The sequence below is a fragment of the Arvicanthis niloticus genome, chromosome 10 (genome assembly GCF_011762505.2).
Source record: "Arvicanthis niloticus isolate mArvNil1 chromosome 10, mArvNil1.pat.X, whole genome shotgun sequence".
Lineage (NCBI taxonomy): Eukaryota > Metazoa > Chordata > Mammalia > Rodentia > Muridae > Arvicanthis > Arvicanthis niloticus.
The window spans coordinates 73,341,043-73,355,883 of record NC_047667.1 but is presented as its reverse complement, the minus strand read 5'-3'; positions in this window follow the sequence as shown (position 1 = coordinate 73,355,883).

Genomic DNA, 14,841 nt, shown 5'->3' with positions numbered 1-14,841 from the left:
GTGTGGTAATGGCGCCATCTACTGGCAATATTTAGAAACTACAACTTCCTATTCGGTTGTGGTGCCTTGAAAATTGTCGCGGTATACTGGAATGCTCCTTTAAGCATTTAGCAGCTAGAGGCGGGTGGATCTCTGAGTTTGAGTCCAGCCTGATCTGCAAAGTAACTTCTAGGACAGCCAGAGCTACACAGAGGAACACTATCTCAAAAAACCAAAAAGGAAAGAAAAATGGAAAATTGTCAGAGGTGGTAAAAGCAGGGCAGAAACAAGTTGCAAAGCAGGCTGGGAAGTCAGTCTGGCCCACAGCTCTGTGGGTGGGATGAGAAACTGATCAGTGCTGTTCCGTAGACAAAAGCATGAACCATGTGCATAATTAAAATTAAAAATTTTCTAATGACCACTTTTTTTTTTTTTTAAAGTAAAAACAAGCAGCTGGGAGTATAGGTCAGAGGTAGGACATTTACAGAGTATTTGTAAGGCCCTGGGTTCCATCCCAGCACTGTCAAAAAGAACACCAAATGAGCCAAACTCATTTCAATAACATATTTTTATGTCACCTAACGTTTCCAAAGCACCATCATCCCAACGTTGTGTCATAATGAGAAGAGAGAAGGTATTTACATTCTTATGTTGTAGAGACCAGAGCCATGTCTGGTGTGTGGCTTCTCCATACAGCCCGTCTCAGTGCAGACTAGCATCCAGGTGATCAGTAGTCCCTGGGGCTAGCAGTCACCATATTGGACAGTGTAGAACTTACCACAGCAAGGGCACAGCCTGTTCATAGGCTTACAACTTACCACCCACACTTCACATTAGTCCAAAGCTACCCAGAAATGGACCACCATCCATTGATACACTGGCTTCTGAGAACCTAAAGTTTGATGCGTCCTTGTGTCATTGCTGGTGGAGCAAGAGTTCAGTCATGGATCTGGAAGGTGTGTGACGTTACATACTCAGAGTTTTAAGCATTCAAGCTTTTGTTTTTGTCTTGTTTCTATGATGCTGAGAGCTCTGCACAGTGCCTCCTGCATTCTGCACGGGAGCTCTGCCACCGAGCTACATCCCAGACATTCGGGTTCTGGACCAGTCGTTGCATTTATGGGAACTGAAGGACAGGACCATGAGTAAAGCCATAACTTTGGGTACCAGGCACTTGTTTGCTGGATGAGCCTACATCTCTCCTTCCAAAGCCTCCCCATGGTTGTAGCCAGTGTGCCCTTCCCCCAGGCCTGAGCAGGCCTGTGAGCCTTTTTACCACAACAGACCAAGCAACAGTAGGACCTGAGATGCATTTCATTACCAGCCTTGGTGCCTTGGAGCTGGATACCTGAGCTAAGAAGAATGGACTGCCTGCTGAGCTAGCCTTGACACCTTCCCTTTGGGACTGCTATCTCCTTGCCCAGCCCCTGGGCTGACTGGAGAAGAGACTCTGGGGGGTGGGGTTTCCCCTTTATATGTGAAAGCAAAATATTAAACTTCGGGCCTTGATCAGAATACTTTGTCTTGGCCCACGTTTCTCTCGCCCTCCATTCCCGTTCATTCCCAGGCTTCCTCTCAGGAGAACCTGGTTACTCGTGGCTGCAGGTGGCTACAGCCAGTAGCCATATATCTTTGCCTAAATGAAATAAGGCATAGAGTGGATTAAAATAAATATAAATATAATGAAGCTAATTATGTTTCTTATTGATTTTGAAGATCTTTTTCTTTCAAGGCCTTTTGTTGAGTCTAATTAAAAGAAATTGTTCTTTTTGTTGTTGTTGTTGTTTTTTGTCTACTAACCCAGAAGTAGACTCTAAGTAGGAAGTTACACACGCAGGAAACTCCCATCTACGGTGGTTCAATATGGTCTTGTCATATTGGGAAAAGTAGTAGCACATACCCAGCTATTAAAAAGGGCTGCTTCTTCTTCTTCTTCTTCTTCTTCTTCTTCTTCTTCTTCTTCTTCTTCTTCTTCTTCTTCTTCTTCTTCTTCTTCTTCTTCAACAGTATGCTATCCACATAGAATGAATAACATGCCATTTCCAAAGACTTATTTTACTTTTAATGTGTGTGCACAGAGCCCCAAGGCTCCCTTCTGGAGCTGAGCTAGAGTTATAGGTAATCGGCTCACGTTCTCCTTCCCCTCCCCCCTCCCCAATGGCATCCCTCAACCCATGGAGATGCTAAAACTTGGGTCTTCTGTTAGAGGAGTACAGACTCTTAACTGTTGAACCAACTCTTCAGCCTCGCCACCTTTGTTTTTGGTCTTTACCAGTCTTTTCAGGGTTCAAGCTGTGTGGCTTCCTTCCCTCCACCTCTCCCCTTCCCTGTGTGCCTTTCATCACATTTGATTGGTTGCCATAGAACTTCCATGCGTTCAAATGACACGCTCCGCTTCTGCTTGTGGGTAATTAAATCCCAGCCATCACCTACTCCAGTAGCTCTCAGCCTGTGGGTAGTAACATCTGCCTATCAGATATTTATATTAGAACTCATAACAGTAGCAGAAACACAGTTATGAAGTAGCTACAAAAATAATTTTATGTTTGGGGGTCACCACAACACGAGGAACCATATTAGAGGGTCGCAGCATGAGGAAGGTTGAGAACCGCTGAGCTATTCGCTGTTCATTCTGGAAGGGAAGGATTTGGCTATTTCCCTTCCCAGTCTGCCTCTTCCACGTTCTCACCCTTCCTCCTGCCCCACAGGCCTGGTCCTTCCATGTGCTTACACAGCTGTGTGCATCTTCTGGCCCTAATACTCTCCAGTGGTAGAGTGCAGCCATCTGTTTTCTTGGTTTAGGATCGGATTGATGAGTGCGAATGGATTTATAAATTAGGGAAGGTAGGCAAGGTGTTAAAGGAGTTATATACATCTCGGAGTTTGTAGGTGTCTTTTCAAGCAAGCCACAGAATGCCTGCAGCCAGCAAAGCGCCCGTTCTGAGTGTTCATGCCAAGCAGAGACAAGGAGAAGATTAGTTCTTCCTCTCAGCAGCCACAGATTGCCTGGAGCTCTTTTGTTTTTCTCTCCCCACCCCACCCCCTTTTCCTTTTGGTTTTTTGAAACAAGGTTTCTCTGTGTAGTCCTGACTGTCCTTGAACCCCCTCTGTAGACCAGGCTGGCCTCAAACTCAGATCTGCCTGCCTCTGTCTCCAGAGTGCTGGGATTAAAGGCGGGCGACATCATAATCTCACTGCTTCGAGCTCCTCATCTTGACACAGTATTGGCCTGCTGGCTGGTGCTGCTGACTGGTGCTGCTTACTGGTCCTCATGCAGGTGTTGTTTAGACAGTCGTACTGCTGAGGTTTGCTGGGTACAGCTTCCCTGTCACTTCTGGAAGACACTATCTGGCAGACGGTCTGGTCCTCTGGCCTTGACAACTTTTCTACCGCCTCTTCCGCAGTGTTCCCTGGGCACCAGATATGAGAGGCATTGTTGTAGATGCACCTACTAGGTCTGTCCCCACCCCCCACCACCATGTGGCCACTTATTTTCTGCATTTTGATCAGTGTTTTGGAGCTCTCTAGAGCCTACAGAGGGACTTCTTGATGAAAGGTGAGAGCCGGGCTTATGTGTGGGCTTAAGCCTACACATTAAGGTCTACTTTAGGGTCCATGGCCTCAACAGCCATGGTAGGTGGCTGGGTTTACAGCACCAGCTATGAATCTAACCCTGTTGAGCCCAATTGGACAGCTGTTGGTTACCCCCAGATAAACGTGCCATTCATCGCATCACTGGGGATGTCTTGCCAGACTGATCATTGCTGTGGTCTGTGGGCTTTAGACCAGAGCGGTCCTACTGATCGCTTTTCTCCCTTGCAGTTTGAATAGCACCTTCCAATGTTACTAGCTCCCAGGGAGGGCTCTTCCAGCCAGCTCCGGTTCCAGTCCTCCTAGTCCTGTGTTGCAAGTGTGTGGTGTCTTCACAGATTCGAGGAGACACCTAGAATCCAGTGGAGAGGAAAGAAAGTGGAAAGTGTTCACGGTGGGTGGGGTCAATGAACTCTTGAGAAGGGATAACCTTAAAAGGGAAAGCAAAACAAAACAAAACAAAAACAAACAAGGGAGGACTTTAGCTGGTGGTGTCCGTGCGGGGAAGGGGGGAAGGGTAACACACGGCCAGAGACAGATAAGTAACTCTAAGGATGTTTGAAAAAGCCACAAGGAAACACATTACTTTATAGGCTTGCTTGAAAACATGCATGTGTAATATGTTTGTGTGCAGTCACAGGTTCGTGAGCACACACACATGTAGTTTTAAAGGATCAAGCGTGTGATGATGCATTCCCCACATCCCTAAGGGTCGTGGTACAAAAACCCCAGTACCAGGAATAAAAAACCGCTCATCAAGCTGTTGGTCAAGGGGGTTACAAGACCCCCCCCCCAAAAAAAACAATATAGACAGTGACCATTCCCTTGGATGTGTCCTGGAAGCTGAAGTTAACGTGAATTGTTGGGAATCTTAACCAACGTCGCCCTTGCGTCCCACTCTCCTGATCACCTCTGCTGAGATCCTTCTGCTTTTCCCTCTCTGTGTTGTCAAGCGTGTCCTCAGGTCTGCCTATAATTTGAAGAGCAAAAGTAAGCCGAGGGCAATGCCGTTTACAATGGACGCTCTTTTCACGGTCCGAAATGGAACTGAATTTTTTCTGAACTAACATACAGGCTAGACCGGCAGCTTTTCTATCGTCCTCTCTGCCTGGTATTTTCTGCTTCTCAGTTTTGTTGTCAGTGCTGGTCGCGCTGAGGCTAACAGGAGAGACCTCGAGTGTAAATGAAAAAACCTCACATGGGGTGCGGAGGTGACATCTAACAACACACACCACCGAATGCGATCCCTGCGCTCTGTTCACAAGAGAACGGCATGGGAAAGGAGACTGGACTGTGGGAACTGGCAAGCATCATGCGGATCTCAGAGAGCCAGAGCTGCTCAGGATGCCAACATGAGCATGGGGGAGGGAAACGTTCGGGACCAGGGTTTGCAGAGTGTTTGGGAGGCAGAACATGAACCCACTGGAGCTGAGCCCAGTCGGGATATGGAAGGATCAGGGTAAACAAGACTTACCTTTTGTCCTATTTTAGGCTTGTATTACAAGCCTAAAAATATTTTTATTCCTTTTTCCCGGTATTCAGTTAAGAGAATTGAGGTTGAAAACCTATGTTATGTAGTCACAATTATTTATTTTAATTGTCAAGCTGTGAACGTTCTTTTTAAAACTTTGAATAAATGCCTAGGCACTAGGCAATATAGTAAAAGCCCATAGGACCTCTCATAGGAACTTCACTCTCCCCCAAATCCTGGTCTTGATTGTCTGTTGGGCCAACCTGAGTAATTTCTCTAAACGTGCAGTCAGAATGAGATAGCAATTATGTCATTCCCTGGTAATAAACAGTTGGGGAGTCATCGCTGGGAGGACGTTAAAAGAGTCCCTTGGGACTCATGTTGTTCTGCTTCTAGCTCCGTGAGCCGTAAGTGTATCTCTAAAAATGTGTGCATATGTACTTTGTTTCTTATTGCAACATAAAATGTATCCCTGAGGTAAGGTCCATGTCATGATGACAGATTCAAGTATTTACAATTTATTCCTCAGGGTTCGGATTCAGTAACTCGGAGTGACCAAGGACCTGAAATATGAACTATTTTTGAGTGCCCCATAATTCTTTCCCTATTTTTTCTCAGAGTGTGTGTCTCTCTTTTTGAGCCAAGATTTACTGAAGATAGAATGTGGGCACTGTGTAACAGAAAGGCATTCATTCTTGGAGGCTGGCCTTCTGAGATGATCATGTAGGGGCCGGTTAGGGTTGCCATTTTGGAAACAAACCCTACTTGGAACTATGCCCAGTCCCTGGGCAGAGAACCTGTCCAATTCCATTAGAATCATGCAGCTTTGTCTTGTCTGGTGAGAAAATCAATGAACTTTTTAGATATTTTATGGAGCTAGGTTTGACTGGGTAATAGAGAAAGGACAGCCTAGCAAAAGAGGGGCAAACCCTCGCTGGTATTTATTAGAAAAAAAAATCTATCTTTGGGTAAAGTAACATTCTAAACCATGGAATATTTCAATGATATTTAAAATGGTTATATATAACAAACTAAAATACCTATGATTATTCATCAGCTAAATGAGAAGATATATTTTCTTACTCCCATATTAAAATATATATAAGTCAAAAATGATTTGGACTCCCTTTTAAAAAGATTTATTTTTATTTATGTGTATATGTTTATGTTTGTGTGTAGGAATGCACAGATCAGTGTAGGTGTTCCTGGCAGCCAGAGGAATGTGTCAGACCCCTTGGAGCTCGAGCTACAGGTGATTGGATGCTTCTTAGTGTGGGTGCTGGTGACCAAACTGAGGTTGTCTGGGGGAGCAGAAATCACTTCTGGCCATGAAATCCTCTCTCCAGCCCATATTTTTGATTCTAAGCAAATATAAATCAGTACTATGGGTGTATGAAAATAAATTTCAAATTAGTGACTATGGTGGCTTGAATATATTTGGCCCATAGGGAGTGGCACTGTTGGGAGGTCTGGCCTTGTTGGAGGAAGTGTGTCATTGGTAGGGTAAGCTTTGAGATCCTCCTAGCTGACTGTCTTCTTCCAGATGTAGAACTCTCAGCTCCTTCTCCAGGGCCTGCCTGGATGTTCCCAGTTTTTTTGCCTCGATAATAATGGACTGGACCTCTCAACCTGTAAACTAGTCCCAGATAAATGTTGTCCTTTCTAAGAGTTGTCTTGGTCACGGTGTCTCTTTACAGCAATGGAAAGCCTAACTAAGCCAGTAATGTTGAAAGCAATGAAAACCTGTGGCCTATTAATAATGTGATTATGGCTTCAACTGTACAACAAGAGTTGCTGCCCTATATGTTTCTGAAGGGGTGTTCGAGGGTTCCTTTATCTGCAGGGAACTGTGAATTCAAGGAGCTGCAGTATGTACTCTCTTGATGATAGACTGGGACAACAATAACTGACTGATGGGTGGGACCAGAGGCAGACCAATGAGAGACAAGATGCCAAGTCTTTCTGCTTGGAGCTGGAGGATGGCAGTCTGTGATCTCTGATGATGGGTACTGTGATGTGTGACCGATGGTGATGGTGCCGGGTGCACACCCTCTTTTAAAAAGTGGCTAATGATCTGTTATTGTGATGAGTTCTATGATCAGGTTGCTCCCAGCTTGGCAGAGGAGAACATCTGTGTGATGATTCCTGTGCCCCATTTCACCTCTATTCTTTTTTAAGATACCTTTTGGCTTTCCAAAGATTATCTGTCTTTTACCTCAGTGGTTTCTCCACTCTCCATTTCCTCTGAGTCTCTTTGTAGAAGTGTTACATTTGTTACATGTATGAGAGGCCATAGGGCCTCTCAGCAAGCATAACTAAGAAACATATGTATGTATACATTTGAATTTGTGGATATTCCCATATCAACCAAGTTATTGAAAATCTGCAACACAGTGCCATGGAGATAATCCTACTGCTTCTATAATGGCTGTCACGAGAGCTCTGTTGCATCGTCTACAGTGTGGTGTGAAGTTCGATCCTATAGACGAATGCTCTCTGTTGCTGAACATTCCAAGTTACTTTTCACCAAACCTCATGTGGGATGTTGGAGGTGAGAAGGCGAAGCCGTGAATTGTGTTAAGTGCCATCTTTCTGTGCTTAGGGCAGTATCCACTTCCCCTGAGCTCTCCTCCTTCCATTCTTCCTTTCTTCAGGTTGCATTAGCTTTGGGAAGGCTGCTACCTGGTAGAGATGGAGATGGAGGAGGATGCAGCATCATTCTGACTGAGGAAACACCTCCAGAAATCAGAGAGAGGCTTCTGTTATGCTTTAGGGGATGGAGAACACTCACGGCGAAGCTGTTTTCTGTGACAAACTCTTCTATGGTCCATAGATCTTTAGAAGAAAGGCTTTGACAGATTCTCATGGGAAGTTGGGTCACTGTCTGTGTTGGGCAGAAGGTCTAGAGAAAGGAGGGACTATTTAGTAACAGGGCAGCAGGGAAGGAAGAGGATTCTGGGAAGTCAGTGAGAGGCAACACGGAAGGAGGGTCTCTACGTCGTCTCCCATGTCCACGTTCATAGCTGTTGGGAAACAACTTCTCCAAGGAGCTCCTTTTAAAGCTTATTCAGCTTTACGAGGCTGAGGGATAGTTTGTAAAACACAGTAAGAGCAATTTCTGCTGAGAATGGACCAGGACCTATTGAAACCAAGGGGAAAGAATGAAGAACGACTTCTTCAGTGGAAATGCCATCGAGAGTACCAGCAACAGAGCAACTCAGCTTCATCCGGGAAGGTTATTGGATTCTTAAGTTCCAGGTTTCTCACCACCACACTAGAAGTATCATGATGACATTTACTTTTATATCATGCCATTTTATATATTGCCATGAACCTGTAATGTACGTAAGGGTGATACACACTATTATTGAGAATAGCAAGAAGACTCACAAGAAGTGGTAGAACGACATGGCTGGATGATGGCTCAGTGGTTAAGAGCACTGCTGTTCTTCCAGAGCACCTGAATTCAGTTCCCAAAACCCAAGCTGGGCTACTCACAACTGCCAAAGCTTCAACTCCATGGCACCTGATGCCTTCTGTGGCCTCTGTGGGCAACCACATGCACGTGGCATTCACTCACACAGACACCTAAATAAAAATACTAATGAAAAAATCCTCAGAAAGACAAAAGGCATGATAGAAAAGAAAAGGATGGAAGAAATCGAACACAACAAGAGATTTGTTAAGGGTGGGCTAGTTAAGAACCTGCTAGTGAACCCTGGTCTGGAAGCTCATATCACAGCCAACCAACCAACAAATAAGAACCAAGTCAAACCAGAATACCCAAGACAATAACAAAAACCAATGTCTAAGCAAAAGTTTGGAGGAAGAAGGATTTATTCAGCGGCTAAATTAATACAAGAGTGCAGAAGCTTTTTTTGCTTCCAAATCAGCTTTTCTTTATCAGGAAGTCTACATACAAGACAGGACTAACGTGGAGACGGATAGGCTTATTAAGGGGACGATGCTTGTGTGTGTTCTGGAATTTAGTACTATCTTTTCTCACTCCTTTTGTGGTGAGGTGTTTCCCGTCATGGCACATGGCATGTGGGTGTCTTTGGCTTTGAAGGAGGGTGAAAGGTCAGTGAGACCCACGTTATAGCTTTGGGTAACACATTTATCAAATGCCCAACAGGCTCCTTACAGAGTTGAGTAGAGAAATTTATGGCAGTGAAGAAGAGAGACTATGAAGTCAGAGAGGTTGAGCCTTTTCACCCTCTCCAGACATATGCAGGTCAACTGAACAGTCAGTGTTTTTGTCAAAATGGCTTTCAAGTCCCTCAAGAAGTATGCTAGGCAAATGTCGTCACCATAACCTACATGGCAGAGGTGCTACCTGAAGTATAGTTACATGGAGACTAATAAAGCATTACTCAGAAGCGTGGCCTTTTAGTGATCATTTTAGTGGTGTCAGGAAAGGAACCTAAGGCCTTAAGCATTCTAGGCAAGTGCTTTACACTTGGATACATTCTGAGACTTCAAATGAGTTATTTTTGAGGTACCCAAGAGTGAGTCAAGCTAAGGGGGCTATTTTGGCTTTTTTTTTTCCTTTTTTTTTTTTTTTTGAAATAGAAACATGGGAGAAAAAAATTTATAGCCAGAGTAAAAGAACAGAGACAAAGATGGAGCAGAGACAGAGGGAATGTCCAACTAATAATGGGCCCAACTTGAGACCAATCCATGGAAAAGAACCAATCCCTGACTCTAGTGATGATACTCTGTCATGCTTGCAGACAGGAGCCTAGCATAGCTGTCTTCTGAGAGGCTCCACCAATAAATGAAGAGACCCTTAGCCAAACAATGAACAGAGTTTGGGAACTCTTATGGAAGGACTGAGGACCCAGAAGAAGATAACTCCACAGCAAGACCAACAGAGCCAGCTAACCTGGACTCTTGGGGTCTCTCAGAAACTCAGTCACCAATAAAAAAGGATAGATGGGCTGGACACACACATAGGAGGCCCCTAGCACACACACAGGAGATGAGCAGCTCAGTCTTCATGTGGGTCCCCCGACAACTGGAGCGGGGGCTGTCCCTAAAGCTGGTCACTGTCTGTAGAACCTGTTCCCCTAACTGGGCTGCCTTGTCTGGCCTCAGTGGGAGAGGATGCCCCTAACCCTGCATGTGCACTAGTGTAGAGGGATGGGGGGGGCACCCTCTCATAGAGGAAGGGGAGGGAGAGATGGCAGAGGGACTTTGTGTGTGGGGGACTGGGAGGGAGCATCAATCAGGATGTAAAATAAATAAATAAATAAATAAATAAATAAATAAATGAAAAAAAAAACAAAGAAGGTGTCTTTGACATATAATAGGATTTCAGAAATTTAATGCCTTCCAGAAACTTTACCAGATAAATGAAGTTGGCAGTCTTATTGTGGGCCTTGACTGATTGTCATACAAAGATTTCACCCCAGTCCTTCAGTGTCTTATCTGCAGAAACATATGTGTAGTTCCTTGAAAGCCAGAAGCGACGGTTTATAAGGTAGATTATTCTTTACCAACACTTCCTGCTTTTGTCTCTGAATTGCACTCAGCCACGCCCACTGGGCCCGGAAAGCCCCTCCCCCATATACCCTCCGAAGTAGTTTTTACTCCTTCCTTCCCTCCCTCCTTCCCCCTCCCCCCCTTTTCACTGAGAATCTTCCTTTTGAACTTTGACTTTCCTTCCTCAAAGCTGTGGAAGAAGTTTAAAGAGGGAAGAAGAGTAGAGAAGATGGGGAATCCAACATCTTATTAATCCATGTTTCTTCCTGACTGAACGGACTACTGAGTTCTCATAATCTTGTTTTGCGATTGTTGAAATGTGGAAGGCAGGTTGGTTTATGAGCATATACATCCTGGTTTTTGGCCATGCAGTTAATCAAGTAGCAGTGGTGGAAACAATACAACTAGTCCTCCTTCATCGAGGCACAAGGTAAGGGGTATTTAAGAAGATGGTCCTTTCTGGGCATGCATTCGGAGATCCGGAGATCCGGAGATCCGGAGATCCATCCTTTCAACCAGATTTAGAAAGCGCTGGTTTCCAACTGCCTTCCCCCTCCCTCCCTAGTTTCGAATTTTATGATACACTCCAATTACCTGATTGTTCAAGCAGATTTTAGGGTTCCTCCCAGAAATTCTGAATCAGTAGGATTGGGTGGGGCCCTGCCCTGGATTCTCATTTCAGTTATCCCAGGTGATTCTGTTGAAACCATTTTCAGGTCTCAGTTTGAGACCTCTTCTATCTGCCTCTTTTCAACCCTGGCTGGTATTTAGAGTCTCCCAGATGCTTTTTAAAAACTAATGATGCCTGGCCACCATCGCAGATCAGAGTTTGAGGGAAGTACGTGCTTGGGAACTGGATTTGCTAAATGTTCTACGGTGATGCTAGCATGCAGCCGGGACAGGCAGGACTCCAGCGTGACAACAGTGTTGACAAGCGGTTGCATGCATAGTGTTTACACACAACTCAAGGTGTCTATCAAAACCTTGCAATAATTCTATGTGTCTGGTATAGTCATTCTTGTTTTGCAAATACAGGCCACGAGAAGTTGCTGATGGATCTAAGGATGAATTTTGTCATAGTGCTGGTGGTCTCTCTGCCACACCCTTTCTGTGCATCTTAGCGCCTCCTGCTGAGGGTTGTTCTGGAAAAACAAGCTTACTGCTCATATGTCTTAAAAAGCAATTCCTCTTTTGTTTGGCATCATAGCTTAGGTTATCTGCCTGTGGTGGGTTGAATGACTAGGGAAAAATAGGGCTGGAGAACCCAGGGTTCCTCCCGCCATGCTGTGGGTAGTTGGCTGGGAACGTTCTGGGTTCCTCCAGCTGGAAGTTGGGTCAGGCTGCTCATTAACTAAAAGCCTCTCCACGGTTCCTCAGGGCTCCTCACGGTGAGGCCCCAACACACGAGGAAGTCCTTGGGTTTCCAAACCCGGTTTATTGACATGGCAGATGGTGGATGGATCTGGATGCATACCCCCTAAAACCCAGGGTGGACCTGAGTTAAAAAGGGAGGGGAGGAGGGGAAAGGGGCTGGGGAGGAATGTTTAATTGGCTCCACCTCTGGCCTTTAGGTACCTCATTAGTATGTAAATCTCTCTAGGGCCTGTGACTGAAGGGTGAAGGTGGAATGGAGATTAGACCTCACCAGTAGGTTGGATGCAACCTTGCAGTGGATAAATTCAGTGTTTATGAGGAAAGAATGAAGTTAGGTCTCTCTCATCAACACCAGTGACTTCCACTTGCTGAGGCTGGAACTAGACCTATGAAAGCCAGTTTGTTCTGGCCTGGCAGGGGATCTCCTGGCACAAGTACCTCTTGTTTCTCCGAGTTCAATTGTCTTGCATCTCAGTGAGAATTTCATTAATAAAAATGGAAAAAGAACAGTTGATATAGTGGCCCCTCTCCCAGCTTCTCTCTGCACCATCCTCTGTAGAGGGCCACAGCAACAGTCTAGCCATCTCCACAGCAACAGTCTAGCCATCTCCACAGCAACAGTCTAGCCATCTCCACAGCAACAGTCTAGCCATCTCCACAGCAACAGTCTAGCCATCTCCACAGCAACAGTCTAGCCATCTCCACAGCAACAGCCTAGCCATCTCCACAGCAACAGTCTAGCCATCTCCACAGCAACAGTCTAGCCATCTCTCCTTTCTGTTCCTATGATGATGTTGGCTGCAGGACTACACAAGTGTGGGCAAGGCTGTGCAGCCTTAAACCTACTCCTGGCTACTCACAGAGCATATCTAATTGATATCTAATTGCTGGGGCGATTGCTCATTATCTTTAAATGCTTCATCCACTGCTCCATTGACTCAAGGATTAAGAAAGGAATCCTTTCAGCTAAATACAGGGGCCATGAATCTTTCCTCAAGTTGTACAGAATTTTGGGGGGGGGGTGAATTTCACACTGTTAAGTCACAATAAAGAAATTTTTTGATTAATAAAGTTGTTATATATGATTTTATTCATTAAACAAGAGTATTGCGACATATATTTTGAACATTTAATGATTTGATTTTTTTTGTTTTTAATTGCTGTCTGAAGTTTCAGAAATAAAGTTGAGAAAGGAGTGAGGAGAAACATGGATTAGAAAATGGAAAGAATTTTACAGGTTGCCTGTGAAAGATTATAGGCAACGAAAGGGATTGTAGTGGAACACAAGTTTTGTTCCAGGATTTGGGAGACAGAGACAGCCTAGAACTCTGTGAGTTTCAGGAATGCCAGAGCAAACAGTGAGAGCCTGTCTTTAAAAAGGAGGAGGAGGGAGAAGAAGGAGAAGGAAGAGGATGAAGAAGAAGAGGAAGAGGAGGAAAAGAAAAAAAGAAAAGAAGCTGGGGGTGAAAATGGAAGAGGAGGAGGAAGAGAAAGAAGTGATCCTAGATCATAGCAAAGCAGACAGAGTGAAGGCATGTGAACTGAGACGTTTTCATACATGATGGTCAGACTTTGGTTAATGAGCAAGAGTGAACTGAGGACAGAAGAGAAGGACGAGCCGCAGATTTAAACTTTCAATAAAGAAATTTTTACTTCAATGGTGCATTTGAGTTTTGTCAGCGGCACTAAGAATGCTAGTTTTTGGTTTTTCAAGAGAATTGTGGAATGGGATCTCAAATGTTACTGAGAGACTTACTTTTATCTGATACATAACTACAAAGAAACCATGTCTGCAATGTGTGTGTGCTTCACGTGAGTTTCTCCCCGACCACCACCATGGTGAGCAGAGCACTGTGTTTCAACAGGATGGCCAGCCAGCCTTACGTGCCAACCATTCCACCTTCAGCTCTGGAGGCCTCCTTGTCTTCTACTTTATTTTCTCTTTAGAACTTCAGTGACAGTCTGTAATTGTGTAAAATGGGAACCGTACATCATATGCTCCATTCTTTCTGGCTTCTTTCACCTAGTGTAATGTTTTGAAAGATCACCCATATTGTAACATGTATCAGATTAGATTTGAGTTTAAGGCAGACATACTACTGCATTGCATGGATGTACCACCTTGTGCTCACCCACACATCAGTCCAGATATGTTTGAACAAGCTGCTCTGGACCTTTATGCGTGAGTTTTCAGGGACATGAGCCTTCATGTTAAGAGTGTATGTTGAGGAGTGAAGCTGGTGAGTCATGTGACAAGTCAGTGCCTAGAATTTTAATGAAATATCAGACTGTATTTACAAAGCAGTTGCATTATTTTATTTGTAATCACAAATATAAGAGGGTGTCAGTTTCTCCACTTAGTCACCAGCATGCACACTATATTCTATCTTTTAAATCACTGTCACCATCTTAATAGTTGTAAGGTGATCTCTTGTGATTATTTCCCCAATGACTAGTGATTCTGATTATCCTTTCATGTGCTTATTGGCCACTGGTATATATTTACACAAATGTCTATTTAAATCCTTAGCATATAAAAGGTTAGGTTGTCTTTTTATTGTCAACAGGTAAGGATTCTATGTATTTTACATGCAATTTCCTTATCTGGTTTTCAAATATTTCCTCTTATTCTCTGGGTGTCCTTTTGCTTTTCAGGTAGTATCTTTTTCACTACCCAAAACTTTAACTACCAAAACTTTAATTGCAATAAAACCTGTGTTTTTCCTGTTGCTTGTGCTTTTCGTGTCATATCTAAGGCAGTGTTGTTTAATCTAAGGCTACAGAGATTTAGATCCCTGTTGTAGTGCAAGGTTTTAGATAGTGTTAGTCCAGTGCTTACATTGATGACCACTTGAATAGATTTTTGTGCATATGGTATAGTTAGGAATTCCAATCCCATGGCCATGGGGGTGGTCTTAGAGTAAAGCCTCCAGGCAGAAGCT